The sequence below is a fragment of the Mustela nivalis genome (assembly GCF_964662115.1).
Source record: "Mustela nivalis genome assembly, chromosome: 17".
NCBI lineage: Eukaryota > Metazoa > Chordata > Mammalia > Carnivora > Mustelidae > Mustela > Mustela nivalis.
The window spans coordinates 13,284,620-13,305,713 of NC_139036.1; positions in this window are offsets into that span (position 1 = coordinate 13,284,620).

Genomic DNA, 21,094 nt, shown 5'->3' on the forward strand with positions numbered 1-21,094 from the left:
AAATGAAATAACTAAAATTATAAACTCAGCTAGAGGGCTAAGCAGATACAGAGGAATTAATTAACTAGAAGCCAGATTTGAAGGTACTCTCAAGGATGCCACAAGGATTAGAACATGGAAAATGTGGATAAAACTCTCCATGAAATTTTAAAGCACTTAAAAGGTCTTCAAATGTATTGGCACAGCCTCCTACATGGGAATCTCTCTTTTCTTCCTCCGTGACCTCATTTGGTATCATTTCCCCATGACCCAGAAGCTTCATTCACTCTTGTGGAATATGCTGCGATGGTTCATTTTTTGTGTTGGCTTCGCTGGACCACAAGGTGCCCAATCAGGTGAAACTTTGCTCCGGGCCTATGAGATTGTTTCTGGATGAGACTAACATTGGAATCGGTTACTAAGTAAAACAGATTGCCACCCCCATGCTGCCAGGCCTCATCCAACTGGCTGAGCCAGAACAAAAAGGCTGAGTAAGGGAGAAGCCCCTCTTTCTAACCCTCTGTCTTTGAGCTGGGACATTGGTCTTCTCCTGCCTGGGTCATAACCGTGTGAGCCAGTTTCTAATAAATCCCTCTCTAGAGAGAGAGGACATGGAGATGTAGGTGTAAACAGTCAGTTGTATCTCTGGAGAATGCCGACTAATACGCATTCAATTCCTCCTCCTGACTTAGTTCCATTGATTTAACTCCTTCCTTTCTTTGGGAAATGAGGATCCCGGTTAGTTGCCCTTTCTGACCTAAACACTTTAGACCACACAGATCCGCAGTTCCCGCCACAGTGAATGGAAACACCACTCTGTGGTCCAGATCGTGGATCTGCATTGTCACAGCTCCGTCCTAGGGGGGCTTTGGGTAGTTTGCCATGTTCCCCCAGGGCCACAAGAAGCCCTTATTATTTGCCAAGTGGACTGATAAGAGGCCACATCCTGTGTCAGCTACAGGAGAAACAGAGCAGAACAACAAGTGGATGAACCCAAAGAGCAGACCGCTTGCGAATGAAAAATGAAATGAAATGAAAAATTGAATGAAAAATGAAATGAAAAAATGCTTGTTCAACCAAATCTCATTGAAATCAGGAAATCTGGGTTGCAATTCAGATAAAAATCAGCAACTTAATAAGGCAGATGGGTATTTTAAAATTTTTCTTATGAAGACAAAAAACCTGCACTGGGGAGAGTTAAAATCCCTTTCAACTGATGATTAAACAAAAAATCCAAATGATTTATTTGACCAAGAAACAGTGGATCTCAATCTAAAGACATCTCAAGGGAAAAAAAAATAGGACTGATAGAATGAGTGCACAGATTTAGACATTAACTAAATTGAGAAGAGAATATATGAAAATGATGGATATAGAAATATCATGGAAACCCACAGACTTGCCACATTCCTTATATCTAAATGTCACAGTCAAGTACTTCTACTTATGCTCATGTCCCAGGCCATGCTGTGCTATGTGATATATCCCAGACCCATATTAGTAGTCATGATGGTGGTAATTTAACTGTGGATATTAAACACCTTCAAGATACTATTCAGGGCATTCCCTGTGATCCTTACAATCAGTTCCAAGTGTGAGTTTCATTCAAAGGATTAATGATATTTTATCTGATGTAAACCCCTTTGCTTGGATCAAAACACTGGTGCTGGTATTATAGGTGGAATGATGACACTTTTTATTGCTATAATCATTTTATGCTTAGTCCTCAGATGCTCATGGAAATCTTTCTGACGACTAATGGTTCAAGAACTTGCAAAACGGATTTTGCTGCTTCTGCATTAACAAAAAGGGGGAAATGTAACCGTCCCTCAGAATGACAGGCTGCTTGAAATATCACTAATGAGAAATTGTACTGGTCATGCAAGCATGCTTGACGATGACCTTGAGAAAACCTGAACTAGCAGCAGGCCTCCAGTGGAGAGGGGATACACGTCCTTGAAGCCCAGCAGCTCAGGCTGGAACATCGCCTGTTTCCCTTTTCCATTGTCTCCTCTGCCTCATGAAAGCCTGCTGTTAGAATAATCCCTTTCTGTGCGCTTGCTCCACCAAAAATTCCATGCTTCTGGGCCAGGCACAGCCTACTGTTTACCTGCAAGACTATGGTCGATGTAGGACTCCCATTCCTTCTGGTTGACCTACAAGACCCAAGACTAATGTATAACCTCGTTTGTTGGTTGGTGATCTTGTATCTAATAAATATGGGACTGAGGAGTTTTGGGGGGTGACAGTCCTTTCAGCGTCGTCCTTGCTCCCTCCCTCTCCCAGGTGACTTGTTTCTTCCTCATTCTCCTGAGTGCCATCAGGAAGGGGCCCCCAAATGCCTGGCAGAGGGGAGAGATGCATGGAGGGAGGCCTGGGGCTTGTGTGAAGTGGGAGTCACTCAGCGCTCAGGGAGCTGTCATACCCTCAAGGCAAAGCTGTCCTCCTTTGCCCTGAGCCACAATCTTTGATGCCAGACCCATACTCTAGGCCAGGAGTGTCTTTACATCGCCCTAGGGCTGTGAAGCGAAAAGATTCCGTGGGGTCCCCAGTGGGAGAGGAGCAGCGCTTCCAATAGACAAGGGTGAGTCTCACCACTTTGCCCTCCCCAGGCCAGTGTTCTCCCAGGCCCATGCCCGAAACGGAAAACCTACTCTCACTCTTCAAGGGTCCGTCCTCCTAGCTCTACCCACTCTGCTGGGCCACAGGAGCCTGGAAATGATGGCATCGGGCTTCCCATGCCAGCACCCATTCGGCTCCCAACTTTTGCCCACTTGACCCACAGAAGAGACTCAGGAGAGCTATGCAGAGAAACTAGAACAGGATTTAATTAATGTAATGAACATTACCTAAAGGTTCTGCGAAGAACATGGGGAGAAGGGAGGGGAAATCTGTGGGCAGCGGCAGGAGTCCCAGGAGCTGTGGGACTGGAGGCCAAAGGGACACGGATCTCCATGTACTGTCCCAGGGCCCATGGATGCTGGGATCACAGACGAGGCCTCAAGCCCCCACCTTCCTTCAAAATGGTGGGTCAGGGATTGGGAAGTTTCCGAACATTGGGCGGCCTCCTGTGTTCGGGCCCAGGCTTGCCCTGGAGCCCTGCGGGCCACTTGGGGCCCTGCTCGTTGAGGCTGCGATGCAGAGTGCCCCAAATCTGCAGCACAGATCTGCAAGATCATCTTCTCTCCCCCAATCTGCGGGTGCTGCCGAAAGGCCCATGTTGATGGGGGCCGGCATTGTGCTGCCACTTGGGGGGCTGGGGTGCTGGCTGTTGGGCCCAGCATGGGACACAGCGCCGGGCAGCTGGGGGGCCGCTGTCAAGCCAGGGGCAGCGGCCGTGGGCTCCGATGTGCAGGAGGATGGCTTCTTGCACGGTGTTTTGCACCTAATCAATCTGTGGTCAGGGGATGAGGGGGTCTTGGTGGCAAGGCTGGTGTGGGCCGTGCTCACCACAAAGGCAGTGCTGCTAGCAGGAGAGGCCAGGACGCCCCCATCCCCGCGGGCAGCCTTGCTGGAAGTGCAGCCATCTGCTCTGGACGTCTGCTTGGTCAGGTTCCTGGGGATGTGACGGAAGGGAGGGGCACTCGGGGCTCCCGACACAGGCTGGTTTGTTGTGCTGGCTCCAGCGGTCCCCGACAGGGTGTTCTGGCATGGGCGGCCCCCTGTGTTCGGGCCCAGGCTTGCCCTGGAGCCTTGTGGGCTGCTGGGGGCCCTGCTTGTTCCTGCTGTGATGTTGAGAGTCCCAAATCTGGAGCATAGATCTGCAAGATCATCTCCTCTCCCCCAATCTGCGGGTGCTGCCGAAAGCCCCATGTTGATGGGGGCCAGCATTGTGCTGCCACTTGGGGGGCTGGGGTGCTGGCTGTTGGGCCCAGCATGGGACACAGCGCCGGGCAGCTGGGGGGCCGCTGTCAAGCCAGGGGCAGCGGTCATGGGCTGCGATGTGCAGGAGGATGGCTTCTTGCAGGGTGTTTTGCACCTAATCAATCTGTGGTCAGGGGATGAGGGGGTCTTGGTGGCAAGGCTGGTGTGGGCCGTGCTCACCACAAAGGCAGTGCTGCTAGCAGGAGAGGCCAGGACGCCCCCATCCCCGTGGGCAGCCTTGCTGGAAGTGCAGCCATCTGCTCTGGACGTCTGCTTGGTCAGGTTCCTGGGGATGTGACGGAAGGGAGGGGCACTCGGGGCTCCCGACACAGGCTGGTTCGTTGTGCTGGCTCCAGCGGTCCCCGACAGGGTGTTCTGGCATGGGCGGCCTCCTGTGTTCGGGCCCAGGCTTGCCCTGGAGCCTTGTGGGCTGCTTGGGGCCCTGCTTGTTCCTGCTGTGATGTTGAGAGTCCCAAATCTGGAGCATAGATCTGCAAGATCATCTCCTCTCCCCCAGTCTGCGGGTGCTGCCGAAAGCCCCATGTTGATGGGGGCCGGCATTGTGCTGCCACTTGGGGGGCTGGGGTGCTGGCTGTTGGGCCCAGCATGGGACACAGCGCCAGGCAGCTGGGGGGCCGCTGTCAAGCCAGGGACAGCGGTCGTGGGCTGCGATGTGCAGGAAGATGGCTTCTTACACCGTGTTTTGCACCTAATCAATCTCTGGTCAGGGGATGAGGGGGTCTTGGTGGCAAGGCTGGTGTGGGCCGTGCTCACCACAAAGGCGGTGATGCTAGGAGGAGAGGCCAGGACGCCCCCATCCCCGCGGGCAGCCTTGCTGGAAGTGCAGCCATCTGCTCTGGACGTCTGCTTGGTCAGGTTCCTGGGGATGTGACGGAAGGGAGGGGCACTCGGGGCTCCCGACACAGGCTGGTTCGTTGTGCTGGCTCCAGCGGTCCCCGACAGGGTGTTCTGGCATGGGCAGCTCCCTGTGTTCGGGCCCAGGCTTGCCCTGGAGCCTTGTGGGCTGCTGGGGGCCCTGCTTGTTCCTGCTGTGATGTTGAGAGTCCCAAATCTGGAGCATAGATCTGCAAGATCATCTCCTCTCCCCCAATCTGCGGGTGCTGCCGAAAGCCCCATGTTGATGGGGGCCGGCATTGTGCTGCCACTTGGGGGGCTGGGGTGCTGGCTGTTGGGCCCAGCATGGGACACAGCGCCGGGCAGCTGGGGGGCCGCTGTCAAGCCAGGGGCAGCGGTCATGGGCTGCGATGTGCAGGAGGATGGCTTATTGCACGGTGTTTTGCACCTAATCAATCTGTGGTCAGGGGATGAGGGGGTCTTGGTGGCAAGGCTGGTGTGGGCCATGCTTACCACAAAGGCAGTGCTGCTAGCAGGAGAGGCCAGGACGCCCCCATCCCCGCGGGCAGCCTTGCTGGAAGTGCAGCCATCTGTTCTGGACTTCTGCTTGGTCAGGTTCCTGGGGATGTGATGGAAGGGAGGGGCACTCGGGGCTCCCAACACAAGCTGGCTTGTTGTGCTGGCTCCAGCGGTCCCCGACAGGGTGTTCTGGCATGGGCGGCCTCCTGTGTTCGGGCCCAGGCTTGCCCTGGAGCCTTGTGGGCTGCTTGGGGCCCTGCTTGTTCCTGCTGTGATGTTGAGAGTCCCAAATCTGGAGCATAGATCTGCAAGATCATCTCCTCTCCCCCAATCTGCGGGTGCTGCCGAAAGCCCCATGCTGATGGGTGCCGGCATTGTGCTGCCACTTGGGGGGCTGGGGTGCTGGCTGTTGGGCCCAGCATGGGACACAGCGCCGGGCAACTGGGTGGCCGCTGTCAAGCCAGGGGCAGCGGCCGTGGGCTCCGATGTGCAGGAGGATGGCTTCTTGCAGGGTGTTTTGCACCTAATCAATCTGTGGTCAGGGGATGAGGGGGTCTTGGTGGCAAGGCTGGTGTGGGCCATGCTCAGCACAAAGGCAGTGCTGCTAGCAGGAGAGGCCAGGACGCCCCCATCCCCGCGGGCAGCCTTGCTGGAAGTGCAGCCATCTGCTCTGGACGTCTGCTTGGTCAGGTTCCTGGGGATGTGCCGGAAGGGAGGGGCACTCGGGGCTCCCAACACAGGCTGGTTCGTTGTGCTGGCTCCAGGGGTCCCCGACAGGGTGTTCTGGCATGGGCGGCCTCCTGTGTTCGGGCCCAGGCTTGCCCTGGAGCCTTGTGGGCAGCTGGGGGCCCTGCTTGTTCCTGCTGTGATGTTGAGAGTCCCAAATCTGGAGCATAGATCTGCAAGATCATCTCCTCTCCCCCAGTCTGCGGGTGCTGCCGAAAGCCCCATGTTGATGGTGGCCGGCATTGTGCTGCCACTTGGGGGGCTGGGGTGCTGGCTGTTGGGCCCAGCATGGGACACAGCGCCGGGCAGCTGTGGGGCCGATGTGAAGCCAGTGGCAGCAGCTGCGCCAGGGGCGAGTACAGTAGAGGAGGTAACCGAACCTGGCTGGGCACTGGCACAGGTCCCCCGGGAGGCAGATGTGGGTAAGGGAACCACATTACCCGCCTGGGTGCCACTGCCCAAGGACAGATGGACTACTGCTCTGCTCAGGGCCTGGAGTGGGTCTGGAGCTTGAGCTGCTGGCTGTCCATGTGGGGGAGAGCTTTGAAGGGTGGTGGCCTCGGGCCACTGCCCACCAAAAGCCCCTAGTGGGGCCTGGGCAGTGGATCCTGGGTTGCCACTACCTCTAGGCAGCGCAGGCAGGCCTGGGGGGACTGTGACTGAGGCTGTGATGTCCCCGGATGGCATTGAGAGGGCCTGGGTAGATGCAAAGTTGCTCCCACTGCAGCCAGGGTGAGACCCCAAGAGGAGAGGCTGGGAAGAATGGGAGCAGTCCACAGAGGTGACCTGGGAGTCAGAGGCTGGCAGGGGAGCAGCCACTGCAGCAGGCAGGGCCAAGGCACTGTGTGGGCTAGTTGGGCCACAGCTGCAGGTGGCCTCTGTGTCCCCTCGAAGAGCATCTTGGATGCGCTGGAGAGCAGCTCTTTTTTCCCTTTCCAGGTCCTCAGCAGTCACTCGAAACCCCGGCTCAGGGGGTGATGGCAGCCTCAGAGGCTCCCCTCGGCTGTGTGGCAGCAGAGGAATCTTGCGTTTTTGGGGCCTGGAACAGTCATCTGGGGATGAATAGTTCCTCTGCGCTGCCTTCTGCCCCGTGGTGGTATCGGCAGCCTTTTCCGGCTGGTTCTTTTGGCAAAGTGCAGGCACTCCGGCAGGACACAAGGGGCTCTCTTGGCTGACTTTTTGGGGGGACCTCGGGGGCCGCGAGGCCTGACTTGTGGCCAGATGCCTCTTCCTCTGCACCAGATGGCAGCCCCTGGTGGAACTGTAAGAACTGGTGATGGCATTTCGAGTGGGGCAGGAGCTCCTGTGGGAGCTGGGGGACTTCTTACTGTATGGGTCTTCTGAGCTCTCTTGCCGGGGGACGGCTCTCAGCAGAGGCCCAGGCCTGGGCCCAAAGGAAGAGAGGCCTCCGTGGACCCCCACGGGCCTAAATGCCCCCTGTGGGGCCTCAGTCCCTTTAGGGTTCTTTCTGTGAGTCTCTATCTGGGCTGTCCCTTTGCCGCTCTCTTTTGAGTCTCTGCACACCTGCTCCTCTGTGGAGACACCATGGTCATTTCTAGGTGTTGAGGGCCGTAGCCCAGTGATGACCCGCTTCTGCAGCAGACAGGGGGTGACCGTGTCCACAATGGACTCGGAGCGGTAGCGGCAGGACGTCTGTGATCTGGCATCTGACAGCACTGACTTCAGCCGGCAGCCCCACCTGCAGGAGGAGGTAACAAGCCCCAGAAGAAAGCGCGGGGTCGCCAGGGTCCCGGAGTACCTTCTCCAAGCTGCTAGGACTGAGCCGGGTTGCCAAGTTGCGGGATACTTGGAGGACCGCCTGTGAGTGGACCCTGGGGCGTGGACCGCCATGCGAGCCCTGTGCTCCAGGAGTTGTCTGCGGCCACGGCGAGCCCGGTGGGGGCAGATGAGCCCTCCTGGCAGGTGCGGATCCCGCAGAGCCCGGGGATGGGGGGAGGGGCACGGCCTGCTCAAGGAGGCGCCCATAGAGCAGTAGGGTAAGGCCAGACGCCAAGGATAGCGAACTAGGCTCGCAGCGCTCACCTTCAGCTGCCAAGTCACGGCTGAAGGTCTAGAGCACAATGCGGGGCCCGTTGCCAGGACACAGCTCTAGAACCTGGAACCTGAGGAGTGAGCGCGCGTGCAGGAACCCCTGTGCACTCACACAGCTTCTGTTGCATCATCACCCAGGTCATGAATCAGGCCTGCAGAGGTGCTGTGGAGTGGTCAACTCCCTCGTTCCCACCCTTGGGGGATTCACAGATCTCTCGGGCTTGTAGGCTGAACTGAGGAAGGGGAATGGGGTGCAGTGGGTGCCAGCCATCTCCCCTGGCTACCTCTGGGTGGGAACAAGGGAGACTTTACTTTTCATTGTACATCCTCTAGACCATATTTTGTTTTTAAGATTTAATTTTAAAATTAAATTTTAATTTTAAATTAAAATTTAAATGTTAGTCTCCATTGTCCCATCAAAGCATTTCTCAAGGCATTGAGCCCAACGTGGGACTCAGACTTACAACTCTGAGACCCAGTCACAGGTTCCTCTGCCGAGCCAACCAGGCGCCCCTAGACTATAAACTTTCATGAGGGAAACATTTTTTGAAAAGACTCTTTCTTCCTATCTTGTCCCCCGGCTACCCTGATGGCAGGGGGCCCCATGGAGCCCAGCAGCACAATAAATATTGTATCAGGTGTGGACCTCAAAGCTAACTATGCAGTCATTCCTTCCATCATTTCCCAAAAGTTCCATTCATTTCTGTGCAATTTTGGAATTCTCCTGAAGATAGGCAAGTATTCTCCTAGAGCAGTAGATGTACGGCTCTTGCGTTTCAGAAATCCCCCAGGGCTTCAGGGTTGCCATGAGCCCACCCACCCAAGGCAGGGGGTGTCCTTGCATGGACTCCCCAGCTGAGGCCGGTCACAGCAGGACGGAGCCCACCCAGCTGCTGAGGTCCACCTGTGGCAGCTGTGCGCTTGGCCTGAGGCCCCTCTGAGGGCCACATGCTGTCCACGCCTAGAGCGGTCCTGAGGGAGGACTGGAAACTCGTCCACCATCTGCGGATACTTTGTAGGGTTCTTGCAAAGTGATAGCTCAGATCCCTTGTGCTAGCAGGGGAATCTACAGTTCCCGGTACTGAAATCTAGGATTTTACTTACCAATATTTCAGTACTTCTGAAACCTCACCGAAGTGGAAAAGGCAGGATCTAAAGTTTAAACATACACAGCATGCCTCCTATGATACAGACCAACAGAGATTACTGCTCATGTCCGCTGAGAGTTGTGCAAGTAGTTAAAAGCTAGCAAACGTGGACACAAAGCAATTTTATATTAGTACTAGAGGACATGTGTATCATTTGATATATTAGCACAATGCAGAGTAATGAGGGAATGAGCTATTGCTACATTTCACAAACATGACCTTGAGTGAACAAGCCAGAAATAAAAAAGGACCTAACGTGTTTTTGCATCATTGTTGTAGCTTTGATTCCTCCTGTTTGTTTCCTTAACTTTGCATTCATCTACATTCCGGCACAATAGCAAATAACATTGGTGGGGCGAATTAGCTGTCCCTTAGCTAATTTTAAAGGAAACACTTCTTTGTAATTTCTCCATTTAAAAGAGATACGGGCTCCTGGGTGGCTCAGTCTTTTAAACCCCTGACTTGTATTTTTGTGAATGCAGAATTTAGTAAATAATGCAATATACATGGAGAAAATAAGCTTAAAATTGGTAATTTCAGTAAGATATTCTTTCTGTATTCTTATTTATAGGATTCAATTAATTATATGATTCAATCTTATTTATATGATTCAATTCACTGGATCTTTAGTAAAATTAATGTTGAGTGGGTTTTTGGTTATTTTTTCCACCCTGGTTTGAATAACTTAGCCATGTTCTGATATCTCATTGCTGAGAAATATCGTGGTAAAAACAAAAGGCTTGGTGTGTTCCTTAAAGATGTGTGGACCTGCTGCAGGTCCTGGAGTTACGTTAATCCAGCAAATGCACAAGAACCAAAGAGGCAAGAAAGCCTGCAGCTGCTTTCCAGTCCCACATCAAGGGACACAGTCTAGTGCCTAGTGTTTTGCTGCCCTCTTCTGGTTCACGTTGGAAGCCCTTGTTTAGACATATTCCAAGAACGCAGCTTTAGGATACAACTTTTTTTTTTTTTTAATATTTTATTTATTGACAGAGAGAGAGAGATCACAAGTAGGCAGAGAGGCAAGCAGAGAGAGAGGAGGAAGCAGTCTCTCTGCTGAGAAGAGAGCCTGATGCGGGGCTTGATCCCAGGACCCTGAGATCATGACCTGAGCCGAAGGCAGAGGCTTAACCCACTGAGCCACCCAGGCGCCCCTAGGATACAACTTTTGTCAAAATCTCCCAACCCACAAAATGAGCAAAAATAAAATAAATAAAAATATGAAACGTTTGATGTATATGCACTTCGTCAAATATTCAGAAAGTATTCTGGTCCCATAGAAGATTTCAGATCTACACTGTTCTGCTCTTCATGCCATTTGAACTTGATCAAAACTCTGCAACAGTTCATGCAGGATGTAAGATTCTCAATTAATAGCGGAGTTCAGTAGTGACTCCTCTTGGGGGAGCAGCTTCCCCTGGCCATTTGCTGAACAGATTGCCTCAGTGGCAAGCCCTCCTGGTCGCAAAGGCAGAGAGCATGCAACATGGGGTGCGTCCAAACACAATTCAAGCTGACAAAGCCTTCATACTCCAAATGCTTGTTACATGATCTTGTCTGTGTAGGTGCAGAGATTTTCAGCACCGGAACCAGAGAATGTCCACCTAGTTCAAGCAAAAGCACACACACAGAGGGGACACACACAAGAACACACAAATAGAAACACAGCCAGGATGACACAGAAGCTGCTAGACCAGGCAGGCCACACTGTCCCAGAACACACGCATGGCCCGAATAGTTACTTGTTTCCACCTGAATGATCAAAGTGGCATTGACTCTGTGTTGCCTTCTCTATCTCTCTCTATCTCTCTCTCAATCTCAGCAGGATATTCTCCTGCACTGGGCATTTCCCCATTGGTTGAGGGTGACTCTATGTAGATGTGAGGACCCAGAGCGCGCCCTCATTGTCCAGGCACCACCCAAGCAGAGAGTGGAGAGAACAGAGTGGATACAGAGCTGCTGAGAAACGCCCAGGCCTATGACCCATGATCTGTTATTTAAACGCACATCCTCCCATGCCCTCTCCTCCCCCCACAGAAAAAATAAAAAATAAAAAAATAAACACACATTCTTACTTCCCATCTGTAAGAGTGCGCCCAACTCTTTTCTGGTCCATCTCCCCAAAGCCCACGAGTACAGACATAGAGATGATCACCCTTGAGCCATTTCAGCCAAGAGCCAATCAACAGCTTCTAGAACTTGTTGAGAGGACCAGGAGGGGAGTCATTACTATGACAAGGTCACTTTCTCTAACTCAAGGTTAAAGTTTAAGAAGCAGAAATCAAAATGTCCTTTAAGTCAGAAGTCCTGCCAGTTAACTTTTTCAATAAGTGTGCACTTTAATGGAAATACAGTCAATAGAAACCTTAATTCCTAATCCATGCACATTTTCTTCCTTCTATGAGGCTTGAAGTGTGTGCTTTTCCTGTCATCACCCGCTCTGCTGACTTGCAGCCCCCCCCGCCCCCCGCACTCCAGATGGTGATGCCAGATGGGATTTCCAGAGTCCCTCCCGGTTTGTCTTGTCTGTATCCACAGCCACCTGGAAGGCCCCTTCTGCAGCTCAGGGAAAGGGGCTCAAGGTTCTTTGCCCTTGGGTGGTAGGGCCCGGCCCGGGGCACGAGGCCCACCGGCCTACCCTGCCGCCCGGACCCAGTCCAGGAGAGAGTTCAACAGAAAGGCCATCAGAAGCTGCGGGAGCCAGTCCGGGTGAGTTCGGAGCAGGCCGTGAATGGGAGGGATACTCTGCGGCGTCCCCTGGGCCTCTCTAGAGCAGACAAGCCCATCCCAGGAGGGGCCGGGACAGATCCGGGATCCTGAGGAGGCTGGAGAGCAAGTCCCGAGGTGCTTCTGTGCATCCTGCCTGCCGCCATGTCGGCCTGATGACCTGTCTGTCTTGCTCTCTGTTTGTCTGCCTTTCGATCTTTAGGTCTTTCTGTCCATCTGCCATTGCTCAGTTAGTTTCTGTTTGTCTCTCTGTCTGCCTCTGTCAATAGGTCATTCTCTCTCTCTCAGAATTTCTCTGTCTGCCTGCCTTTCTGTCCTTCTGATCATTTCTTTGCCGATCTTTCTGTATTGCTGGTTGTCTCTTTGCCAATCCTTCTGTCAGCTTGTCGATTTGTCCATCTTTCTGCCTCTCTGTCTGCCTGTACAATATCCACTTGTCTGTCTTTCCATTGATCTATCTCTGTTGTATATCCATTTGTCTCTCTACCAGCCTTTCCGTCTTTCTGTCTGTGGTTTTCTGTATCTATATGTACATCTGCCTATCTGTCCTTCTACCTCTCTGTGTGTCCGTCTGTGGAACTACTTATCTTTATAGATATTTTTATGTCTATTTGCATGTCTGTCTTCCTTCCTATCTCTTCATCAGTACATCCATTTATCTGTATGTCTGTGGATCTGTCTGTTCCTCTGTCTGTATGCCTGCCTACTTATTTCTGTATAGAGGACTGTCCATTTTCTGTCAGTCTATTTCTTTATGTCTGTCTACCCACCCTTCTGTAGATGTGTCTTTCTGTCTGTCTCACTCTATGCCTATCTGCTGATCTTTCTATATGGATTTGTCCGTATGTCCACCATTCAATCTCTCTCTCTCTATTTGTCTACATGTTGTCCATCTGTCCCCCTCTCAGCCCATTTCTCTACCTGTCCATTTGTCTATCTGTCCATCTTTCTATCTGTCTCTGTCCACCCATCCATCCATCCATCTGCCTGCTTCTCTATTTTTCACGCTGTCTGTCTTTCCGTCTGTATTCTGACTTCATCCTCATCTGCCCACCTACCAATCTGTCCTTCTTTGCATCTGTCTCTTCCCATAACTCTATCCACCACTGCCTACCTGCCTCGCTGTCTGACTCCCAGACTGTCTTTCCATCTGTCCATCTGTCTCTTTGTCTGCATGTGTACTTGTCTTTCCATCTGTATATGGATATGTCTGGCTGTCTTCCTCCCTCAGTCCGTAGAGAGATGACAGACAGAGGGTGGATAGACAAACATCTATCTCCTCGAATGGCTGGGCCTCTCTTTTCTTTGTCTGTCTGATGCTACGTACATGTCTGTATTGGCATGTCTACCTACCTATTTTGTGTGTCTGTCTCTACAGTTGTCTGTCTACATACACCTCCCTACTCACGTTCCTGTTTATGTACTGTCCATCTGTCTGTCTGTTAACATGTCTGTCTTTCTGATTCTATCTACCTGTCCACCTACCAGGCTATGTCTTAGGTCCATCTGTCACTTTATCTTATCTCTTTGTCTGTTTTTCTGTCTGTCTGTCTATATTTTTTGCTCCATATATCTCTGTGTATACATACGCATAAAATCTGTGTGTCTTTCTGTCTCTGACTGAGTATCTCTCCATCTGTCTTACGTATATGTATGTATCTATCTCTCTGCTGGTTTCCCTGTGTACCACTTTAATGCCGTGTCCGTGCTGAGCTGTGTTTTGTGATGTGTTTGCCCGAGACATGATGTTTGCTGGAGTCAGTGTGTGTGTGAGGCACAGCGAGGCGGAGCTGAGGTGCTGCTGTGAGTGTGGTGAGCTGTGCTCAGGAACACGCATGGGGCACCGTGTTTGGCGGTGCAGTGGGGAGACGGTTCACAGAGAGAGTTTCTGAGATGCCGTGTGTGAGCACCTCACCCGGATGTGTGGCCTGGGGGGGGCGGCACCGGGAGAAAGCCTTCCTGTACAAACCTCAAGCCTGTGGAGGTCTCTGAGCTCTCTGATCCAGTTATTTGTAATCATAGCTCCTTCCCTTTGTAAAAGGGTCTGGACTTGGGCAATAAATTATGGGTCACCCTTGACTTTCAGTCGCTTTCTAAATGTCCTGGGGGACCTTAGGCTGGAGTGGAGCCCCTGATCCTTGGCCTCTCTTCCCAGAAGCCCAGGCATCCTCGAGGGTGCTGGTGCTGGCAGAGGTGACTGGGACACATTTTGCTCTTGAAACCTTACCTCGGAGACCCCGCTGTGCACTGGAGGCCCCGGTCATGCTCAGCGCCTCCCTCCCTTCCAGCCCATCCTGTGCATCGTCCGTGTCTCTGCCATCTCATGGTCACTCGGTCCCGTCCACACGCCAGCAAGTCCCCAGGCTTGACCTCCTGACCTGATCTCTTATCCAAAATCTGACATGTTGGTGTCTCTGTGCACAAGTGGGGTTGGCAACTGCTTTTCCTTCCCCTTTATTTATTTTTTTTAATAAGGTATAACTGACCTATATTTACTCCTCATTGTGTGGAGTCCCGCGGGTCTTGAGTAATTGCGCACATCTGTGGCCATCGTGACAATCGCGACATACAGCATTTCATCACCCCTCAAAATTGTCTCCCATCCCACTGGAGCCCTGCCTCCTGGACTTGGTCCCCCACCCCCATGGCCCTGGAAGCCACTGATGTTTCTTCCGTGCCTATAGTTGGGGCTTTTCCAGAACGCCAGACACACAGGATCCTTCTGAGTCTGACTTCCGTCTCTCAGCAGCACGCACTTGGGAAGCCTCAGGTCACACCAGGGAACAACAGCTGTTCCTTCTCGCTGTTCGGGATGGTTCCACCACGGGGACAGGCCACGGTGTGGACACTCATGTGCAGGTGAGAGAGGCATCCAGGTGTCTTCCTGGTTTGGGCAATCACGAATAAAGCTCTTATAATCGTCCCCTTAAAGGCTTTTGTGTGAAAACGAGTCTTCATGTCTCTCGGGCTGCGTGTATAAGAGGAATGGCTCAATCTTATACTAAATAGAGGTTTAGCTCTATAAGAAAGTGCCAAACTGCCTTCCAAAGCCCCTGTGCCCTTTGTTGGCATCTCAAAATGTCCAGAGATGCCATCCCTCCCACCAAGCCTGCCCCTCCCCACCCAGCTGGAGGCTCACACCAAACCCACAGGGTCATCCAATGCCTCAGTGTCCCCACGGGTCCCCTCAGCCCAACTGCTGTGCAGCCTCCTAAGCCTGGCCCAAGTCCCCTCCTTGCTCCTCCCAGAGGCCACCACCCTGGCCTCTCTGTGCCACTTCCTCCTCAGCAGGTGGAGTGACCTTCTGGAGAAGAAGCCATTTCACGGGCCTTCTTGCTCCCCCCATACCTGGACCCCGTCAGCGGACCCCACCCTAGCCCATCCCTCCTCCTGGTCAAACTCTGTCCCTGGGGCTAACGGTTGCAGCCACCCTTGCCTCCCTTCTTCTCCTCTAGCCCAGGAGCACCAGCCCCAGGCCGCTCCCACCGTGGCTGCTCGACACCAGATAAAGGCGATGAGAGAGAGAGAGCACCTAGACTTATGTGGCCCCTCTGCGTGCTGCTGGTTCTTACTTATTTCATCCTCATACAACTTTGTGATTATCGGCCCCATTTTACAGAGGAGAAAAACTGAGGCACAGAAAAATGAGCTCCTGGGCTGGGGACACCGAGTGAGAGAGGGGTAAAGCCAGGTTCACACCCCAGGAGTTGGACTCCAGAGCTGGTTCACACTCCCTAGCAGCTTTCAGGGCTGGTGTGAGGGTCACCTCTCCTAGGACCACGGGTGCTGTCAGCTGCACTTCACTTCTGCCACCCACTTGGTTTCTAGCCTCCTTTTGGCATTTATCACCGCGTAGGCCAGGCGCAGAAGGAGCCCCATCCGCTGAATGAACAAAATCCACACTGACAGTCCCCGCCTCTGAACGGGTCCTGGTTCAAGCCACCTGAACTTTCTCATGTTCCATGGGGCCTCCTGGCTGGGCAGACACGGGGACGGGGTAACAGGAGGTTCAAGAAATGACCCCAGCCCAGTTCAACCTCTATGGTTGGCACTGCATGGGCTAGGGCCTCGTGGCCATTTGGGGCACTTGTCTCAGAACTGGGACCCGGGTCCTCTCCCTGGGAGGAATCGGGCTCACTGACCACCCCCCCCACCCCAAACAAGACTCTTTAGTAAAGTTCACTGATGCACCTTTCATCACCTGTCCATTAGGCCCCAGCAGCTGAGCCCAGCTATTCTTCCATGGGGACAGGGCAAGTGGGCCTGGTTTTGAGGGGTTGGGGTGGGGACGGGGGCACCTGTCTGTGTTAAGTCATTCCTGGGAGGGCCAGAGCCCATGGCAAGCAGTCTGTCCGTGTCTCTGAACAGTGAGGGTCTTGAGTGTCACGTGTCCCTTCTCTCACACCTGCCTCAGTGAGGGGCTCACCACACCAGGTCACTCCAGACTCACCCTTCTGACCACCGGCTCCCCGTCCTCCACCAGCAGCCAGCACAGCCCCAGCCCAGCCACCAGCCTCCCGGCCTCTCTCTGCCTGCCCCTTGCAGCCTCGGCCCGCAGGATGACAGCTGCCAGCAGTGGCCAGCAACAAGTGCAGACAATGTGACCTTTGGCAAATCATTCACCCCAAATTTTAACTGTGAAACAACTTATGGGAAGTTGAACAGGACACATGGACACGGAACCTCCCCTAGTCAGACCCTTTCTCCTGATGCAGGAACTGCCTGTCCTCCAAGTCCAGCTCCAGCCACCTGCTTCAACTGGAAAGTCAGTTGGTGGTCCACCTGCTGCCGCAGGTGACCAAGATCCTAATGTCTAGCACCACAGATTAATGCCTAGTCTAGAATTTCATATGGATGGACTTCAACAACATGTGTCCTTTTGCGTCTGGATCCTTTCATTTGACATTGTAACTGAGCTTGCCTGTGCTGTTCCAAGCATCAGGAGGCCATTCTTGTTCGTGGCTGTGTAATATTCCATTCAGAGTTATATGCGTGTGTGTGTGTGTGCCTAGTGTGTGCACACATCTGTGTGCCTGTGTTGGTAGGAGGTTGTACCACCTTTCAAACATGTTCTAGCTCATGAATGAGTTCACAAGTTGTTGGCACCTGCAGAATCAGCCCCCATTGGGTCCCCCATTCCCCCCCATCCTATACTGCTTGGTCTACTTGTACTGCGGATCTCACCCCATAGAGTCCGTGGGCAGCTCCCTCCGGTGCCCCAAGGCAGCGAGGAGAGGCCACAGGCCTCAGAGACTGCACGGGTGTCTCGGTTGTGAGCGGCAGCGCTGGGTTTGTGTTGTGTACCACTTGTGCAACTGCATTGTTGCAGAAGCTGGCCTGGGGGCTGGCCCCAGCCCAGAGCTGCCCTCTGGGAGTTCAAGCTCAACCTCAGTATCAAGCCTCAGCTGGGAGTGAGAATGGCCCCATGCCTTAGCAATGATCTCAGCATTGGTCCAGGAAGGCAAAGAAAGAGCTCTCCAGCCCCTTGGCTGGCCCGAATCTCTGCGGCATAAGAAAGCATCACTGCTTGAAGTCAGATTGCAGACAGGGCCCAAGGAGGGGCTGCAGCTCGCAGCGTCTGGGAGGATGGAACCAGGCGCCAGGTCACCGTCTCTCCTTTTTGTCCAGCCAAACTCTCCGCCTGCCGGAACCTCCTACGGACATGCCTAAGGGGACGCATGGGGGTCAGGGACTCCGGTGCCCCTGACCCAGAGCCGGGGGACTCGAAAACCTTACCCAGGCGAAGAAGAGCAGGAGGGGCCTGGGAGCCAGAGAGGAGACCAGCAGTCATCCAAGAAGCACCGATGGAGGCCTGGAGCAGGCAGCAGCAGTGGGATGGAGAAACAGATTCGGGCTAAACAAGTTGTAGAGATTAAAAATGTCAGTATGTGATGCTAGAGCAGGGAGTGAGGCGAGAGAAAGGGGCATCAAAAATCTGGCTTGCCCACAAGGCAGGCTGCTGGCTCACTCCCCTGCTCCTTGAACTCATTTCCTCATCTGTACCACATTTCCGGGGGGCTGTCTCAGTATCCTTTTGAGCACCTCATCCCTGACTTCCCCATGTGTGTCTGACACACAGGTTAATAAACTCCTGTCTGCTTTGCTCTCTGTACTCGTCTCTTGTCCGTCTCATCTGCAGAGCAGCAGGTAGAGAGCATCGGAGGACAGAAGCAAGAAGACGTCTCCTCTCCTGCATCACCGACGGGCATCTCCATAGGGAACCCCAGGCCTGCAAATCCCCACCTGGAAGGGGGATGACAGCCCAGGGTAGGGGTTTCACTCCCAGATCTCTGGGGCTCCATCTCCCTGGCACTACAGGTATCTCCCTGGATAAGGAAGAACCATTCTCAGAGTGGGGTCCCCACAGCAACAGAGCCCCATCTGGGAACTTGTTGGAGATGTTTCCAGCCTGTTGCAGGCCTGCCACGGCAGAAGGTGAGGCTTCTGACGCACCCGCCGCTCGCAGCCCATTGCCTGCCTTTGGCGGGCCCTCCAGCTGAGACTCGTTGCTGCATTTCTTAACGACAGGGGAAGGAATCGAAAGAGGAGTTGTATTTCATGTCATGGGAAAATACTATGAAATTCAAATGTCAGTGTCCATAAATGAGGTTTTATTGGAACACACTCCCTAATAGCTAATGGATTTTATTGGAAGCCATTAGTGTATATGCTGTCTCCAGCGGCTTTTGTCCCACAGCCACAGGGCCAGCAGCTTCGACAGAGACCTCACAGTCTGCACATTTCTGAAATATTTACTCGCACATCCTTTGCAGGCAGAGTTTGCCTTCCCTGCCTCCCAGCAGCAATCAGGTCCCCAAACGGAAACTGCAGGGCCCTGAGCCGGGGCCTCCATGCCCTCAAGGCCCGTGAATTAAATGAAGGCTGCTTGCACTTGGATGTGAAGACTTGACATTTCCACAGCACTTGACCTCCAGGAGAAAGTTAGCTTTCCCTTCCTTTTATGATGGAGGCAACCAAGGGCGGTCCTTGCGCCACCCGCGGAATGAGGGGCATCGCCCCGCCCCTCAGTGCTGCTGGGAGCTCAGCCCCCAGGGAAGATGGCAGCAGGGAAACCCCCTGGGCATGGATGGGCATGCTCTCGCTCAGGGGCGGTTGGGGAGGAAACAGCTGCTAGCAGACCATGTATGTATTCAACCCTACGGTGATGATTGTGTGTCAACAAAACAGGTTTCCCATGTAACCTTATGTGTTTTATCTTGTGCATTTCAAAATTTTACTTGAATTTGTTTTTATAGCACAGAAGACTATAAAAGCCTGTGTGCGGCAGGTCCCTACACCCCAAGGCTGGAGATCTGCTGGTGCAGGGATATGGTTGAGAGCAGCCCTGCTGACCGCTGACCTTTCACAGCTGCGGGAGACTCGACTGACTGAGCACCTACTGGGTGCCGGGTCTCAACGTTCTGGGCACTAGGCACAGCCGTGAACCAGGGAGAACAACGGTGCTTACTCTCCAGAGGCTGACATTCCAGGAGGCAGATGCAGTGAGGCTGCGACACAGCCTGAGAGCCGCTGAGTGCCAGGAAAGGGGGCTGGGCCCCGCTCTAGTCTTCCCTGCCCCTCCCCACACCCCACCCCCAGCAAGCTGTTTCCTTTTCCTTCTTGTGCTCTCTCCCAGCCCAGGGCCTTGGCTTGTGTCAGCCCCTTTCCCTGGGAACTCCTCACATACTTGGAAAAGTCTGACTCATCCCTTAGATCTCAGAAGAAATGTCACTTCCTTGGGGGACCCACCTTGGTTCCCCTAATCAGGCCTCCCCTGCTTTTCCTCCCGTGGCACCCTGCATGTGTCCCTTTACCACTCAGGGATCACTCCATACTGCCATTGCTTGTCACAGTCAGCTCTTCCCAAGCTGGGTCAGTGGGACGAAGTGAGGGCTGCAGGTTGGTGAGACCCGCAGACCCCTCTGCGGAGGAGGCCCACTGGACCTGTACTCCATCCTCCCAAGCATCCATGAGGCAAATACACATGAAGCACATAACACAGCCTGCCCTGGAGATCCAGCAGCGAGTGAAAGAGATGACAATCCCTGCCTTCACGGATTACCTTATCCTGGGACAGGGAAGGCTTAGGCTGGAACAAGGAGGAGGTAGATCTGAAGGGGATGTGCTCTGGGCAGAGGAATAACATATGCAAAAGCCCTGGGGTGAAGAGGAAAATGTAGTGTTCTCAAAGCACTATAAGGAGGTGAGGTGCCTAGAGCAGAGCGGCAGGGGGAAAGGGAGAAGAGGATTAGCTGGGTGAGGTCAGGCCAAGATGGAAGAGGACTTCAGAGGCTGAAAAAGCAGTTGAGTTTATTTTCAGTGGAGCAGAAAGCCAGGGAGGGCTGCAGGCAGTGGGGTTACAGGGCCTGATTCTGACTTTAAGACCACCCTCATGCTGGGTGGATGGTGGGCTGTAGTATGATGGGGTATACCCTTTGAAGCCCCCCACTATTCCTGGGTTGCAGACAGCTCTGATCTTGGCGCCTCCACACTGAGGGGAAACCCAGATTCTCTTCCGAGTCATCAAAGCCCTCCACTGCAGGAGATGAACTTTTGAAAGGATAAACTGAGTCCGGGGCAGGCCGTCTGGCAGGGTTATCATTCCTCCGCTGGCTGAGAAGCTAAGCCCAACACTGGCCGCTGGGGGGCAGAAGAGGGCCCAGAGCAGTTCAGTGCCTGTGAGAGTAGTGGCATCTGGGTCAAATGAAGGAGCTCTTGGGGACCCCGGCCTGGATCGGATCCCAGCTCCGATAACTCACCTCTCTGGAAAGTCCCTTAGTGTCCCTGGACTGATTTCCTCTAAAACAGGTGCACCCGGTCCTTCGGGGACCTCCCACGTGAACTCAGGGAGTGCTCAACAAACGCTCATCCCTGAATTCTCCACCCCTACCCCCTTTCCACCTTTTTAAATGTAGTTTCCTAGTTGGACTCATCTCATCCTCAGGGAGGCAGGAAGTGCAGGGTAAGCTATGGGCTCACTGCACCCACACTGGTGTTGCAACCAGGAGCCGCCTTCATGGTCACCCACCCCACCTCTAGGGATCCGGCCCCGTATGTGCTAGGTGGCTGCTGAGTCCCTTCTTGCTCCTTCTCGTTCTTTCCACAAGGGTGCGAGCTAGCATATCTTATGAATACCCCACCCTTTTTTTATAGACAGGGAGACTGAGAGCACAGGGGAAAAGGAACCCAGTACAGGTCACCAAGCAAGAGAGTGACCTGGGGTC